The sequence below is a fragment of the Lissotriton helveticus genome, chromosome 9, assembly GCF_964261635.1.
Source record: "Lissotriton helveticus chromosome 9, aLisHel1.1, whole genome shotgun sequence".
Classification (NCBI taxonomy): Eukaryota; Metazoa; Chordata; class Amphibia; order Caudata; family Salamandridae; genus Lissotriton; species Lissotriton helveticus.
The window spans coordinates 343,393,313-343,411,120 of NC_136070.1; positions in this window are offsets into that span (position 1 = coordinate 343,393,313).

The window sequence follows — 17,808 nt, forward strand, 5'->3', positions numbered from 1 at the left end:
GGCTGTCTCGCACGGGGCAAGAAACCCAGGTATTCGCTCTTGCAAAAGCTGGTGAATTTAACAATGGTGAAAATGTTAAGTCCACCAGCTTTTGCAAGAGGGGTTACCTGGGTTTTTGGCCCAGTGTGAGACAGCCATCTAGGGAAACCTACCAATCCCACACATTTCTGAAAAGTAGACACCCGGGGGCTTCCAAGGAGGTATGGCTTGCGTGGATCCTCCAACGTTCCTTTACCCAGAATCCCTTGCAAACCTCATTTTTTGCTTGGAAAAAATCAGTTTTTTCACACGTTTTAGTGTGGGAAAGCGTGGCATCACTGGGCTCACACAAATTACCTCCCACCCAGCATTCCCCAAGGTCTCCCGATAAAAATGGTACCTCACTTGCTTGGGTAGGCATAGCGGCTGCTTTAGGAAAAGGCCCAATTCATACTGTGGAGACCAAAACATTACCTTTTGCCAAATAATCTTATTTTTTGAGGGGGTCACCTGAGCTTTTGGCCCGGAGCTTGGCAGGCATCTTTGGAAACTACCAAACCCAAACAGTTCTGAGAACTAGACACCCGGGGGAGTCCAGGGAGGTATGGCATGCATGGGTCCCCCAATGTTTTCCTACCCAGAAACCCCTGCAAACCTGAAATTTTGGTCAAAAAACCCACTTTTCCATACTTTTTTGGGTGGGATCTCGCTGCCGGAACAAATGTCCTACCACCCTGCGTTTCCCTTGTTCTCCCGAGTAAAATGATACCTCACTTGTGTGGGTGGGCCAAAGGCATGTGACTCAGGCTGGGGTGCTTAATTTGTAAAACTTAAATATGACTAAAAACTACTTTTTTCAAAATTCATTTTTGGCGTGTTCTGCTTTGGGGCACCCACACAAGTGAGGTATCCTTTTATTCGAGAGAACAAGGGGAACGCAGGGTGGTAGGACTTTTTTGCCGGCACGGCGATCCCACGCCAAAATGTTTGGAAAAGTGCTATTTTTACCTATTTTTAAGGTTTGCAAGGAGTTCTGGGTAGGAAAACATTGGGGGACCCACACATGCCATACACCTCCCTGGACTCTCCCGGGTGTCTAGTTTTCAGAACTGTTTGGGTTTGCTACTTTCCAAAGAATACCACCCAGCCCCGGGCCAAAAACTCAGGAGCCCCCCCCCAAAAATCAAAGTTATATTGCTTCAGGGTATTTTATATTCACCACCGTTAGATTTGGACCTTTTCCTGTTGCAGCCACTATGGCTACCCACGCAAGTGAGGTACCGTTTTTATTGGGAGACCTGGGGGAACGCTGGGTGGGAGGTAATTTGTGTGAGACCAGTGATGCCACGCTTTCCCAGACTACAACGTGTGAAAAAATTAACTTTTTTCTGCTAAAATTGAGGTTTGCAAGGGATTCTGGGTAAAGGAACGTTGGAGGATCCACGCAAGCCATACCTCCTTGGAAGCCCCCGGGTGTCTACTTTTCAGAAATGTGTGGGTTTGGTAGGTTTCCATAGATGGCTGTCTCGCACGGGGCCAGAAACCCAGGTAACCGCTCTTGCAAAAGCTGGTGAATTTAACAATGGTGAAAATGTTAAGTCCACCAGCTTTTGCAAGAGGGGTTACCTGGGTTTTTGGCCCCGTGCGAGACAGCCATCTAGGGAAACCTACCAATCCCACACATTTCTGAAAAGTAGACACCCGGGGGCTTCCAAGGAGGTATGGCTTGCGTGGATCCTCCAACGTTCCTTTACCCAGAATCCCTTGCAAACCTCTTTTTTTGCTTGGAAAAAATCAGTTTTTTCACACGTTTTAGTGTGGGAAAGCGTGGCATCACTGGGCTCACACAAATTACCTCCCACCCAGCGTTCCCCAAGGTCTCCCGATAAAAATGGTACCTCACTTGCGTGGGTAGGCATAGCGGCTGCTTTAGGAAAAGGCCCAATTCATACTGTGGAGACCAAAACATTACCTTTAGCCAAATAATCTTATTTTTTGAGGGGGTCACCTGAGCTTTTGGCCCGGGGCTTGGCAGGCATCTTTGGAAACTACCAAACCCAAACAGTTCTGAGAACTAGACACCCGGGGGAGTCCAGGGAGGTATGGCATGCGTGGGTCCCCCAATGTTTTCCTACCCAGAAACCCCTGAAAACCTGAAATTTTGGTCAAAAAACCCACTTTTCCATACTTTTTTGGGTGGGATCTCGCTGCCGGAACAAATGTCCTACCACCCAGCGTTTCCCTTGTTCTCCCGAGTAAAAATGATACTTCACTTGTGTGGGTGGGACAAAGGCATGTGACTCAGGCTGGGGTGCTTAATTTGTAAAACTTAAATATGACTATAAACTACTTTTTTCAAAATTCATTTTTGGCGTGTTCTGCTTTGAGGCACCCACACAAGTGAGGTATACTTTTACTCGGGAGAACAAGGGGAACGCAGGGTGGTAGGACTTTTTTGCTGGCACGGCGATCCCACGCCAAAATGTTTGGAAAAGTGCTTTTTTTACCTATTTTTAAGGTTTGCAAGGAGTTCTGGGTAGGAAAACATTGGGGGACCCATGCATGCCATACCTCCCTGGACTCCCCCGGGTGTCTAGTTTTCAGAACTGTTTGGGTTTGCTACTTTGCAAAGAATACCACCGAGCCCCGGGCCACAAACTCAGATGCCCCCCCCACAAAATCAAGGTAGTTTTGCAATAAGGTAATGTAAATTCACCACCGTACCATTTGAACCGTTTTACTGTTGCAGCCACTATGTCTATCCACGCAAGTGAGGTACCATTTTTTTCGGGAGACCTGGGGGCACGCTGGGTGGGTGGAAATTTGTTGAGCCACGCAGATTCCAGAACTTTCCACCACAGAAATGTGAGGAAAATGTGTTTTTTTGGTCAAATCTTTATGTTTGCAAGGGATTCTGGGTAACAAAACCTGGGGGTAGGCAGACGAGTCACCCCATCCTGAATTGCCCTGGGTGTCTAGTTTTCAAAAATGTATAGGTTTGCTACGTTTCCCTAGGTGCTGGCAGAGCTACGGCGCAAAAACAAAAGGTAGTCTTTTTGTCCGAATCGTGCTAAATTTCACTGGAAAATTGAGGTGCGACCATGCTGCGTTGTGCGCTGTTTCATGTCGCAGCCACTATGCCTACCCACGCAAGTGAGGTACCATTTTTTTCGGGAGACCTGGGGGCACGCTGGGTTGGTGGAAATTTGTTGATCCACGCAGATTCCAGAACTTTCCACCACAGAAATGTGAGGAAAATGTGTTTTTTTGGTCACATTTTTATGTTTGCAAGGGATTCTGGGTAACAAAACCTGGGGGTAGGCAGACGAGTCACCCCATCCTGAATTGCCCTGGGTGTCTAGTTTTCAAAAATGTATAGGTTTGCTAGGTTTCCTTAGGTGCTGGCAGAGCTACGGCGCAAAAACAAAAGGTAGTCTTTTTGTCCGAATCATGCTAAATTTCACTGGGAAATTGAGGTGCGACCATGCTGCGTTTTGCGCTGTTTCATGTCGCAGCCACTATGCCTACCCACCCAAGTGAGGTACCATTTTTTTCGGGAGACCTGGGGGCACGCTGGGTGGGTGGAAATTTGTTGATCCACGCAGATTCCAGAACTTTCCACCACAGAAATGTGAGGAAAATGTGTTTTTTTTGTCAAATGTTTATGTTTGCAAGGGATTCTGGGTAACAAAACCTGGGGGTAGGCAGACGAGTCACCCCATCCTGAATTGCCCTGGGTGTCTAGTTTTCCAAAATGTATAGGTTTGCTAGGTTTCCCTAGGTGCTGGCAGAGCTACGGCGCAAAAACAAAAGGTAGTCTTTTTGTCCGAATCATGCTAAATTTCACTGGGAAATTGAGGTGCGACCATGCTGCGTTTTGCGCTGTTTCATGTCGCAGCGACTATGCCTACCCATGCAAGTGAGGTACCATTTTTTTTGGGAGACCTGGGGGCACGCTGGGTGGGTGGAAATTTGTTGATCCACGCAGATTCCAGAACTTTCCACCACAGAAATGTGAGGAAAATGTGTTTTTTTGGTCAAATGTTTATGTTTGCAAGGGATTCTGGGTAACAAAACCTGGGGGTAGGCAGACGAGTCACCCCATCCTGAATTGCCCTGGGTGTCTAGTTTTCACAAATATATAGGTTTGCTAGGTTTCCCTCGGTGCTGGCAGAGCTACGGCGCAAAAACAAAAGGTAGTCTTTTTGTCCGAATCGTGCTAAATTTCACTGGGAAATTGAGGTGCGACCATGCTGCGTTTTGCGCTGTTTCATGTCGCAGCCACTATGCCTACCCACGCAAGTGAGGTACTATTGTTTTCGGGAGACCTTGGGGCACGCTGGGTGGGTGGAAATTTGTTGATCCACACAGATTCCAGAACTTTCCACCACAGAAATGTGAGGAAAATGTGTTTTTTTGGTCAAATTTTTATGTTTGCAAGGGATTCTGGGTAACAAAACCTGGGGGTAGGCAGACGAGTCACCCCATACTGAATTTCCCTGGGTGTCTAGTCTTCAAAAATCTATAGGTTTGCTAGGTTTCCCTAGGTGCTGGCAGAGCTACGGCGCAAAAACAAAAGGTAGTCTTTTTGTCCGAATCGTGCTAAATTTCACTGGGAAATTGAGGTGCGACCATGCTGCGTTGTGCGCTGTTTCATGTCGCAGCCACTATGCCTACCCACGCAAGTGAGGTACCATTTGTTTCGGGAGACCTGGGGGCACGTTGGGTGGGTGGAAATTTGTTGATCCACGCAGATTCCAGAACTTTCCACCACAGAAATATGAGGAAAATGTGTTTTTTGTGTCAAATTTTTATGTTTGCAAGGGAGTCTGGGTAACAAAACCTGGGGGTAGGCAGACGAGTCACCCCATCCTAAATTGCCCTGGGTGTCTAGTTTTCAAAAATGTATAGGTTTGCTAGGTTTCCCTAGGTGCTGGCAGAGCTACGGCGCAAAAACAAAAGGTAGTCTTTTTGTCCGAATCGTGCTAAATTTCACTGGGAAATTGAGGTGCAACCATGCTGCGTTTTGCGCTGTTTCATGTCGCAGCCACTATGCCTACCCATGCAAGTGAGGTACCATTTTTTTCGGGAGACCTGGGGGCACGTTGGGTGGGTGGAAATTTGTTGATCCATGCAGATTCCAGAACTTTCCACCACAGAAATGTGAGGAAAATGTGTTTTTATGGTCAAATTGTTATGTTTGCAAGGGATTCTGGGTAACAAAACCTGGGGGTAGGCAGACGAGTCACCCCATCTTGAATTGCCCTGGGTGTCTAGTTTTCAAAAATGTATAGGTTTGCTAGGTTTCCCTAGGTGCTGGCAGAGCTACGGCGCAAAAACAAAAGGTAGTCTTTTTGTCCGAATCGTGCTAAATTTCACTGGGAAATTGAGGTGCGATCATGCTGCGTTTTGCGCTGTTTCATGTCGCAGCCACTATGCCTACCCACGCAAGTGAGGTACCATTGTTTTCGGGAGACCTGAGGGCACGCTGGGTGGGTGGAAATTTGTTGATCCACGCAGACTCCAGAACTTTCTACCACAGAAATGTGAGGAAAATGTGTTTTTTTGGTCAAATGTTTATGTTTGCAAGGGATTCTGGGTAACAAAACCTGGGGGTAGGCAGACGAGTCAGCCCATCCTGAATTGCCCTGGGTGTCTAGTTTTCTAAAATGTATAGGGTTGCTAGGTTTCCCTAGGTGCTGGCAGAGCTACGGCGCAAAAACAAAAGTTAGTCTTTTTGTCCCAATCGTGCTAAATTTCACTGGGAAATTGAGGTGCGACCATGCTGCGTTTTGCGCTGTTTCATGTCGCAGCCACTATGCCTACCCACACAAGTGAGGTACCATTTTTTTCGGGAGACCTGGGGGCACGCTGGGTGGGTGGAAATTTGTTGATCCATGCAGATTCCAGAACTTTCCACCACAGAAATGTGAGGAAAATGTGTTTTTTTGGTCAAATTTTTATGTTTGCAAGGGATTCTGGGTAACAAAACCTGTGGGTAGGCAGACGAGTCACCCCATCCTGAATTGCCCTTGGTGTCTAGTTTTCTAAAATGTATAGGGTTGCTAGGTTTCCCTAGGTGCTGGCAGAGCTACGGCGCAAAAACAAAAGTTAGTCTTTTTGTCTGAATCGTGCTAAATTTCACTGGGAAATTGAGGTGCGGCCATGCTGCGTTTTGCGCTGTTTCATGTCGCAGCCACTATGCCTACCCACGCAAGTGAGGTACCATTTTTTTCGGGAGACCTGGGGGCACTTTGGGTGGGTGGAAATTTGTTGATCCACGCAGATTCCAGAACTTTCCACCACAGAAATGTGAGGAAAATGTGTTTTTTTGGTCAAATTTTTATGTTTGCAAGGGATTCTGGGTAACAAAACCTGGGGGTAGGCAGACGAGTCACCCCATCCTGAATTGCCCTGGGTGTCTAGTTTTCTAAAATGTATAGGGTTGCTAGATTTCCCTAGGTGCTGGCAGAGCTACGGCGCAAAAACAAAAGGTAGTCTTTTTGTCCGAATCGTGCTAAATTTCACTGGGAAATTGAGGTGCGACCATGCTGCGTTTTGCGCTGTTTCATGTCGCAGCCACTATGCCTACCCACGCAAGTGAGGTACCATTTTTTTGGGAGACCTGGGGGCACGCTGGGTGGGTGGAAATTTGTTGATCCACGCAGATTCCAGAACTTTCCACCACAGAAATGTGAGGAAAATGTGTTTTTTGGTCAAATATTTAGATTTGCAAGGGATTCTGGGTAACAAAACCTGGGGGTAGGCAGACGAGTCACCCCATCCTGAATTCCCCTGGGTGTCTAGTTTTCGAAAATGTATAGGTTTGCTAGGTTTCCCTAGGTTCTGGCTGAGCTACGGCTAAAAAACAAAAGGTAGTCTCTTTGTCCAAAGAACGTAAAATTTCACTGGGAAATTGAGGTACGACCACGTTGCATTTTGTGCCGTTTCCTGTCGTAGGCACAAGGCCGGCCCACACAAGTGAGGTACTGTTTTTATCGGGAGACCTGGGGGAACGCTGGGTGGGTGGAAATTTGTTGATCCACGCAGATTCCAGAACTTTCCACCACAGAAATGTGAGGAAAATGTGTTTATTTTGTCAAAATCTTAGCTTTGCAAGGGATTCTGGGTAACAAAACCTGGTGGCAGGCAGTCGAGTCACCCCATCCTGAATTCCCATGGGTGTCTACTTTTCAAAAATGTATAGGTTTGCTAGGTTTCCCTAGGTGCCGGCAGAGCTAGGGTGCAAAAACTACAGGTAGGCACTTTGCCAAAAAAGGGTCAATTTGTAACTGCAAAATTTAGGTGTGACCACGTTGCATTTTGCGCCGTTTCCTGTCGCAGGCACAAGGCCGACCCACACAAGTGAGGTACCGTTTTTATCGGAACACTTGGGGTAATTCATATTTGTAAATCAACTGTTATTACCAATTGAGCTTTCATGCATTTCTCCCTTTCAATGAAAGACATTGTGTAAAAAAAAATCTTTATGAAAAATGACCAATAATTCTCATGCTAGTATGAGTATTCCCAACTTTGAAAATGTGCAATTATATACTGTTTCTGAACTCTATAATGTGTACCCAATTCAGAAATACATAGGTGTCTTTCATACAGATTATTCCATGTATACATTTTCCAAGACAAAGTGCACTATACCCAGTAAACGAAAAAATACCATTGCAAGTTGCTGCTCAGTTTTTGGATCTGGGTTCGTCTGGTTCTTGGTGAAACTACAAGTCCTATATATCCCCACAACCAGGAAGGTCTAACAAATGTAACGGTATATTGTTTTCCAAGAGCTGTCAAAATTAGAAAAAGTTATAGGTGAAAACGTTGAGACAAAAGGCTGTTTTTTTCAACAAAATTTCAAATATTCCAATATCTAACTGTTAGTTTCTATAACGAAACCTTCATGGATTTAGACAAATAACCCCTTTCTGAATTCAGAATTTCGTCTACTTTTCGAAAATGTAAAGCTTTCCAGGATCCATTATTGCTTTCAAACTCATTTCTACCATTAACTGGAAGGAGGTGGAAAGCTCTAAAAATAGCAAAAATAGGCTATGTCCCAGAAAAATGCCAAAACTGAGTGAAAAATTTCGGTTCTCTGACAAAAGTCTGTCATTCCCTGAAAGCTGAGAAAATGGAGATTTCAGCCCCACAAACCCTTTTGTGATACCATTTTCAGGGAAAAACCCAGAGGCTTTCATTTGCAGCCCGTTTTTCCAATTTTTCTGAAAAAAACAAAAAAATCACTATATTTTGGTTAATTTCTGGGACCCCTCCAAGGGAATCCACAACCCTGGGTGCCTTTAGAATCCACATGATGTTGGAAGAAAAGGACGCAAATTTGGCGCGGATACCTTATGTGGTCAAAAAGTTACAAGGGCCTAAGCGCGCACTACTCCAAAACGCCAAAAAAAGGCTTAGCACAGGAGGGGAAAAGGCCTAGCAGCGAAGGGGTTAATAGGCAGAAAACTCTCTTGACCTTTCGGTGGCGATGGGGAAGTGGGGCACCCAACATGCAGGCGGTACGGGCAAGGTGGCCTACCCTGAAGTATGGGTGCGGTCATCAATCACCTGCCCTAGTCGCCATTCGCTGTGTTGGCCGCAGGATAACACACAGACACGCACCCCTAAAGATCTGTATGCTCACGGTCATAGCCTCTTTATTGACCTGATGACGCATTTTTCTGGCCCCTCTTACCTACACAGAATTTGAGGGGATACCTCAGACTAAATCAAAATACACTTCCCCATACTTGTGTTACCAGTGCTGCACATTCACAACACACTACAATAATAGTGCAACAGTAACCGTTCCAGCTACTTTATGTAGTAAACTCTGCAAAATACTCAGGTCTTCCACTGCTGCACATAACTCCAGTGGCACTGGTAATAGGTTATTAGAGCTGGTTGTTTATGGGTATAATTTCTTTACAAATAAAGTACACAAATGGCGTGTTTGTTTATGAAAATAGCCGGAATTTGATTGGACGTCAAAAGTACTGAAACACAATATTTTCGTGCAATCATTATAAGTAGGCTCGTACTCACTTAAAAGTGGTGCGTGGGCTTGCACTCTGCTTCATGAATACCAACGCACTCGCTCACGAATGAACTCACCAGTCCTTTTTGCGTCACTCACCAGAGGACAGTTTTTTATTGCCTCGCGCCACTTCACTGCACTAAATACCTGGGAAGCCGCGTTGCTGGAAGACGAGAAGGCAGCAAATCGAAGCCGCGAGCTGGTCCTCGCGCGATCACACAGGCGCGCGCATTGATCATCATTGCGCACAGCCAGGAAGGAAGGCTAAAGGGCACACACGAGCGGGGCTTCGGGACTTTAAAACACTCTAATCACGCACTTTAATGGGATAATTATGCCAGCAGTGATCAAGAGCTGTAGGAGCGAAGGGGAGAGTTGCCTCGATGCAAGCTGACGAGTACCGCGTGTGGTTAATTAGCACGCATTTCTTGAAGCCATGTGGAACCAGGCTATTCTTTTAATTTTAATGTAAGCAAATTATGCGGGGCAGTAGGAGGATTCCAGCAAGTAAGTGGGTCACACAACATTGAAGATAAAGTGCTTGGGGTATCACATTCCAAGAATGCTTTAAAAGAAACAAAGGCGACTGTGCAGGCCTTTCAGGAGCTTTTGCAGGCTCTTCTGTCACATATAATTGAAGGCCCACCGCTTCTTCTAGACTGGCCTCAGCTCAACGAAAATGTCGGCCAAACTCCTCACCCCAATCGAAATTTAGCACGTTGAACATACAGAAATGGCCTGCTGCCTTCCATGTCACTCCCTGTGTACATCTTCCTTGCTGTGTTACAGGAGTGGACTGGCCTTTAAGTCAATGACAGCTTGTCCAGCTGTCTTAAGGGATTGCGGTCGGTATACTGCTGGTTTACAACCAGTTTCCTACATGTTTAAGTCTTCATTACAGGTGTTCCCATTGTTTTCCTTATTAGCATCCCTACAGGTAAACCATTTTCTAAGGCTCCGTTGTGCGGTACACCCTCTCTGCTGCACCTCCGGTCTCTCAGTTACCATGCAAATTAATGGTGGCCCCTGACAAATAGTTCTGCACAGTTTATGTTGGGACCTGCCAACCTCGAACTCATTTTCACAGTGTGGTGCTGCCAGGGTGAAGGGGCCCTGAAAAGGGGGCGTGGCTTGTAGGACAGACACTTCCTGAGCAGCAGCGCCACCCTCCCTAGCATGAACAATGTTTTCCTGGGCAGACTCTCTTTTCTTGTGGAGACAACCAGCAGTGGCCTAGAGCCCTCATTTAGACCTTAGAGGGAATTTAAGGTCCTCCAGTTTCTGGCGGAAACTCTAGATATAGAGAAGAATCCAACTGTCCGAATCCCCACCCCCCCTACCCCCCATAGGGAGGTATTGTTGCAATTTAGCTGCTGTATTCTGGTCTGTGTTTATAATTTGCTCCAGAATTTGCTCCCTCCAAACTCTAAATGAGGCTGGGAGTATTCATGTGTATGCTGGAAACCTTCTCTATGCAAGGGTTTCAGTTCAGCTGGTGTTCACTGTATGATGAAGTCTTTAATTAGGTGGCCATGTGAAGAGTGCTGACACCCTGTGACACACATGGCCACACCGTATAAGCCGGTATGTCTGCAAGTTCACGGTGTGATGGGCTGCACAAGCACATCCAGTAGGATCACTTGCGGCATTGTGCGGGCATGCCGGAGGCTTTCCATTCCGCTCCCGGTCAGTTCTTTTACATGATCAAAGTTCATGTTGGAAATACTAGTGTCACAACTGCTTGCATTCTTGAAGATTTCAGATTCACATAGATTTTGCTTTTGGTCCAACCAGATCTCATTCAATAATTAATGCCTGACCCGCCGTAAGAAAAAATGAAAATGGTAAGCTCGTTGTGAAAATACATTGTAGAATTTTGCGGCATGTAATGAGTTTTTCCGGTTATTACTTGAAACCTCAGATAGCAGATGCTACTTACTGCAAGCTCACTGATAGCAATAAACTCTTACGTAGGCTTTGGGGGGTAGTGGTGCTTGCGGATGTGATGGGGAGCGATCACATCACAAGGATTTTTATAAGGTGGTGTGGGGTAAAAACTCAGATACAGGTAAAAACTACAATGGTGTAGAATAAATATGTTATGAAAGGCTTTGAAAAATATTGCTCTCCTGGGCATACAGGAGGACACTACGTGTACATATCTGCTGGGGTCTCCTGCAGGTGCATTTGCAGTGCGTTACAGGTGTGCAGACAGAAAAGCCTACTAGGCACTTCAGCAAAGTCTTATTGTGTTTTGTTGAGCACACATTTGTTTGCTGATGTTCCCAGTGTAACACACACAAGATGATGGACGGAATGTTGGACAATGCCACAATGGCAAAACATTCACTCCCAGTCTGGGGGTGGCTGGGTTCAAACTGGAATGGCATGGTGAGCAAAAAAAAAGATGGATTAAGGCCCATATCTCTGTACTGGGGTGAATGTATGACATTGTTCTGCATTCTGTCCATCAATTGTTTTTGCAGATGTTGCCAGTGTGGCACAGTCCTCAAATACACATTCTCAGAATCTTTCTGCAGGGTATTCTAGGGAGCTGTGTGCAATGTGATCAGTTCTGAAAGTGGTGTATCCTGGACATTTGAACTCATGCAACCATGGCCCTCAGTCATTGAGGTACAGAGAAACTCAGAGCAGTAACAGCTTCAGGAGTTAGTATGTCGATTGCAGCACAGTCTGTAACACCGTGAAGTAGTGTGGCTCACTGGTTAGAGGCGGCAGACCCGAGAGCAGAGGACGGCCCGGGACCAGGGTTCGATTCCCGGCGCGGCAGGTTTCTGGACCAGGGTCAGCGGACTCGATAATTCTCTCGCCTCGGTGCCCACTCTGATCAGCGTTCACACTCGGCAACTCTGGGCATTAGCTTGCCTCATCTTCACTAACGGCCCCACCAGACCGCCGGGGATGCCTGGTCTCACCCTGGAGATACCCATTAAGGGACCATCTCTCAGGGAAGCCAGGAAGGGTTTCGCAGCGGTCGAAGCGCCTTGGGACCCTACGGGTAAGTAGTGCGCTATATAAATGCCTATACATTTACATTTACATTTACCGTGATCCATGTACTAAGGGGAGTAGTTGATGTTGGGGAAAGAAAAAATGTCAGAAGTTGACTGAATACTTCCTTCTTGCATCCTGGTTCTTCCTCTCTCTTTTTGGGGAGAGAACTTATAAAATCTTTGGTCTCAGAGGTATTGTTCTTGGGTCCAGGCTGGTGTAGAAGAAGCAAGTCCCTAGGATTTCACAACTTCTCGCAAGGCATAATCCTCATGTTAGCACTTGAGCAGATTTAAGGCAGATTCCCAGAATGCACTGCAGTCTACAGCCCTCTTCATCACGTCACAGCACCAGTAAACCTTTTCCTTTAAGTTGGGTCTAGTCAAACGTCCAGCCCCCAGTTCAGCTCTCATCTGGCTACATCCAGTTTATATTCACAGTGGCAGATGGGTTCTGTCCATCTAGCCCTCTGACTTTGGACCCGCGTTGTTCAAGGTTCTAGCTAGCATGCTGAAGTGAGCCAAAACTCAGGAATTTATTTTGGAGACACAGATCTTGATGACAAACTTCGTAGATGTTACTAGGGATACCCCAGCTTGTTTATGGAGAGGTCACTACCAAAAGTTTTGTGTCCTGATTAAGACCGCAGGCAATCATTCAATGGGTTGCAGCATCAATTTGTTGCATCCCAACAATAAGGGGGATATGAACAAGGAAGTGGCGGAACACAGTGTTAGCCTCCTTGGCTTAACACTGCGCTCCGTCACTTCTGAAACGCAAGGCTGCACCATATTTATAAGAATGTGGTGCAGCCTTGCGTTTCCCCCTGCGATGGTGCTAAGTTCAGCAACTTAGCTCCATCGCAGGCACCCTTGCACCATAGTGCAAGGGTGTCTGTGTGGAGGGGAGGAATTGTTTATTTGTAGGAAGGTGCCCCTTCCTGCACATAAACAAACCTAAAATGCCATTGTCACTTTCATGTATGCTGCTTAATGCAGCACACATGAAAGGCATAAAATGCCATTTTTTAAAAAGGTTAGTTTATGTACAGGTAGGGACACCTTTCTGTACATAAAAAACCATGGCATTTAGCTTTTCCCATGTGTGCTGCTCAAGGCAGCACACATGGAAAAAGCAAACACGAGTAGAAATAATGCATTTCTCCTCGTTTTGCCAACTTAAGACCAGTATTTACCTAGGATGTACATAGGGGGCAGCGTCAAAATGAACGCCCACCGCAACACCCACTGTCCAGCCCTTTCATGCTAACAATAGCGTGAAAGGGGGCCTTATGTACAAGGCAATGTTAAGTCACATTACGTAGCTTAACTCTGCCTTGTACATATATCGCCACCCCAACGTCGGTAAAAGTGACGTGGAAGCGATAGGGGCTTGAACATATGCCCCTAAATGTTGAACAGATGGTCAGTTAATGATATATCAAAATTCATATATTGAAACAAATTCAATTCTTAGATCAAAATATTTGTTCTTTAGTTATTTATTATTTCAGTTTTGCTTCATCTGTGCATTACTTTACATTCAAAAGTTTTCAACAGGTAGAGTCAGCCAAAACGTGCTTGGGCGGGTGCTAATGCAGAAAGAAACATGTGTTGGCTGTATCTGTTGAAAACCTATGGATGCAATATAATGCACAAATGAAGAAGAACTGAAATAAACAATATAAATAAACACCAAATATTTTTGACTAAGAAAATAGTGTGCTTGAATATATGAGTTTGATATGTCAGTAACTGACCTCTGGTGGAACATTTATGTAGGAGACAGCACCTGTGGGATTTTGGTGCTGGCGGGTGAGACGGCAGGCAACTTACTCCTTTTTGGCTTTGGACTTTGGATTGTGTCCTAACCATACTATGTGTTGTTGGACTGTCTAAAGTTGAATGTCTATTACAGCTTTTGTCCTTTTACATATTGTAAATATTGCCAATGCGCTGTATATGTATATTGTTTGGCTCACCATTATGCACTTGCTCTGCGTCATCAATTGGAGCACCTGCATTCTTAGAACTGGCACTTGGATTTATTTTTGGAGAACATCATATAAAGTATATGTTGTTGATGAACTCGTGTTGACTACATTTGCGGTAGACTGAGGCAAGGCCAATATTATTTTGAGATCCTTTATCATATATTGGAGAATGGACAAATGATTCATCGAGGAACAGTGTTCTTTTATGACTCAGAACTGGGGCAGCATTTGAAACGTTGGGGGGGGGTCCAATGAGGTTTATGTATACTTCTCCCTCAAAGTACAGTCTATTGTTTAGGTAAGAAACATCACACAGTGTCCTCATGGAATTTGGCCAAAATATTGAATTTTAAATATAGGGGGAAAAATACTGTGATGCAGAAATATTGTTGTCAAGAATATTGATTTTTTTCAGGTCGGTAATATCGCTGTTGAGAGTATCATTGTTGTTAATATCATTTAAAATAATATAGTTGTAAAAATATTGTTTTATAATTATGTTAATGTGTTTTAGTTCATATATTAATTTTATGTGTTATTATTGTTTGTATAATTGTTAGTAATATTTGTAAATCTAGTTTGTAATTTTAAGTGATTTATAATTTTTAATTGAATTGAATAATAATTTTTAGTGTTCTAGCGGGTTGCTCTGTTTGTAGGGGTATAGGGTAGGAAGGTAATACAATAATTAATTAACAATTAATAATTATTTAATTGATTATTAATTATGTAAATTGTGTAATATTTATATTTTTCAATTCCATTTTAGGTGTGGGCTTCTGAGTTGTAGGAGTAGAGGTTGAAAAGTTAATTAAGTAATAATTAATTGAAAAATAATTGTTACTTAATTATTAATTCCTTATATGATTATTAATTATGTGAATGGAGTAATCATTTTATATAGTAGGTATTTTAGGTGTGGGCTGTTGGATTTGTAGGCATATAGGAAAGGGAAGTCAATTAAGTAATACTTATCAATAATTTATTTATTATTCATTATTTAATTGATAATTATGTTCATATGTAATACTGGTGTATTTTAGTTATATCTTAGTTGCATGTTGCTCGGTTCTAGGGGTATAGCGTGGGACATTAATTATGTAATAAATAACAAATAATGATTAATTGTTACTTCATTATTCAATTGAGTATCAATTTTGTAAAATGTGTTCTACTTATTCATTTTAGCTATATTTAAGTGTGGGCTGCTAGGTTTGTGGGTGACAAAAGCAAAAGAGAACATTTTAATGGACGGAATGCTGAACAATGCAAACATTCACCCTCAGTCACAATGAGCTGGGTTTAATCCATCGTTCTTTTGCTCACCTCTTCACCCCAGTTTGGACCCAGCAATTTACAAATCAGTCTTGACTCTGTTCCACATGGGAACAGTCCAGCCCGAACTGCCAAGCAGGGTCTTCCCTGGACCGGAAACAAGCATCCTGGGACTGGTTTCGAGGCATCACCCCTCATAAACCAGGCTAGCTTGAATCCAGTGGGGCAGTGAGCATGGGACCCACGTCTGGGCATATCCTTCACACTTAGGGTGACAAAAGCAAAAGAGACAAATGATGAACGGAATGCTGGACAATGCAAATATGCATCCCCAGTCACAAAGATCTGGGTTTAATTCATCGTTCTTTTGCTAACCATGCTACCCCAGTTTGGCCCCAGCCATATTCAAATCAGTCTTGACCCTGGTCCTCTTAAATTCAGTAATTGGAGAAAAGTCATTTTTGAGCATGCACAGGGGAACATCATCTAGGTGGCCCACCATGTTATTTTGTTTAGGGGTTTCAGAGATACCATAGAAATACATATTGAGGCCCCTTGCATCAAACTAAAAACCGGTCGCAAACGGGCAGATTCTCAGAATCTGCCCCTTTGTGACCGGCATTTTTGCATTTGGGATGCATCATCCCAAATGCAAAAATCGCAAATTGCGATTGCATTTAAGGAATCGCAAATTGTGATCCTTAAATGCAATGCTAGAAGCAATATAAAATAGTGATTTTGCTATCAGGGGTCGCAAATTGCCGAAAAATAAACAGGTCGGTAATTTGCAAAAACTTGGAAAAATGTACTAAAGTGTTTTTTATAAGTTACATGTTACACACGCACATGCTCTTGGGGTATGTGTATGCGCAACATGGGTGCACATTACAATTTCAGGGGTGCAATACAATGTCTTTTTGACACCCTTGAAATTGCATGCACAATTTGCGAGTACCTAATGGGTTCTCGCAAATTGCGCATAAAATTCCCATTCATTCCTATGGGCCTGTAGAAAACCATTCCTTAATTGCGACTCGCAATTAAGGAATTTGTAGGAATTGCTATTTTTTTAGCGATTCCTACATGCATAGGCTTTTGCACTTCCATATTAGCAAATCCTTATTCTTCGCTAATAAGGAATCACAAATGGCATTTTTGATGCATGTGCCAGATTGTCTCTCCTGGAACAATTGTCCAACTTGACATTATGCCTCTAGTTCTTGAACTGGATCTGGCTTTTCCATCCATTTCTCCAATTTCTTGCATAGTGGTCTCCAGAGTAATTTCAACATTTTGGGGTCCATTGGGATGTGCGGATTGCCACCGCCAGGCTGGCGGTGGCCACCGTCGGCCTGGCGGAGGCAATCCGCACGACATCCACTGCCCATTCCCCCCGCCATATTACAAAAGCGGGGGGAACCGCGGCGGTGCAAAAGACAGCCCGCCTGTTTTCTGCCCCGGTCGCCTTGCGGCTGGGGCGGAAAACGAGTAATATGGTGGCGGTGTCTGTAAGACACCGCCCACCATATTACAATGGGCATACTTCAATGCCTTTCCGGCAGGCGGTGTTCACTCCGGGGGCCCCCTGTGGGCCCCCAGAGTGAAGGCCAAAGGGGGGTGGCACACAGGGGGGTACCTGTGGTACCCCCCTGCCTTTGCATAATAGAAGAGGCAGGCACCGCGCGGTGCCTAACGCATCTATTGTGCAAAGGCGTGCTGTTTTCTTTTAACATTGTGGCGGGCGGTGCAGTGAGCACCGCCCGCCACAATGTTAAATCGTGAAATGCGCCCGCCACTGTGGCGGGCGCATCATAATTGTGATGTCGGAACCCCTGCCCTTTAGGCGGGCGGTCCCGATTGCCTAATGGACCCCTTTGGGTGGAGGTGAGTTGCAAGACTGCAGACTTCCTTAATGTCTTGATAAAACTGCAGCTATCTGGATGATCTGAAGAAGAATAAATATAGCACACTGCACAATTCAATGAAAGAGCTTCTGACACCAAGCGGGCCACAACCGCAGTGGGTAGTAATAGCACTGATCCTAAGAAAAAAGGGCATATGATATTGAGGTTGAGAAAACGCTACGACCAGTGTTATACTAATACTACTCAGAGTCTCTTATGGTGGTGGGAGTCCTTGTTTCATATTGGACTGAGCAACCATGGAGGACATAGAAAGCGACTAGGCAGGTTTGATCTAAGTTAAAGAAGAGGAAGAGCTTAGAAATATGGTAGTGACTGTACTTAGCCCCAGGCTCAACAACAGAAAGTGACATGGTCACTCTTACTCTAGGGCATGAGATACAGTTGCTTGAGATAACTATAACTAGTACATTTCAGTTTTATTCATCACCTTGTCACTGACATTTTCAACTAAGCATATCACCACTTTGACCTTTGGTTTTTTAGTGAACATTTATACATATATATTTATTTTTCAATGTCCAAAAACGATATGCTATAACTTTTTCTAATATATTTGGTTTGTATGTAGTCAA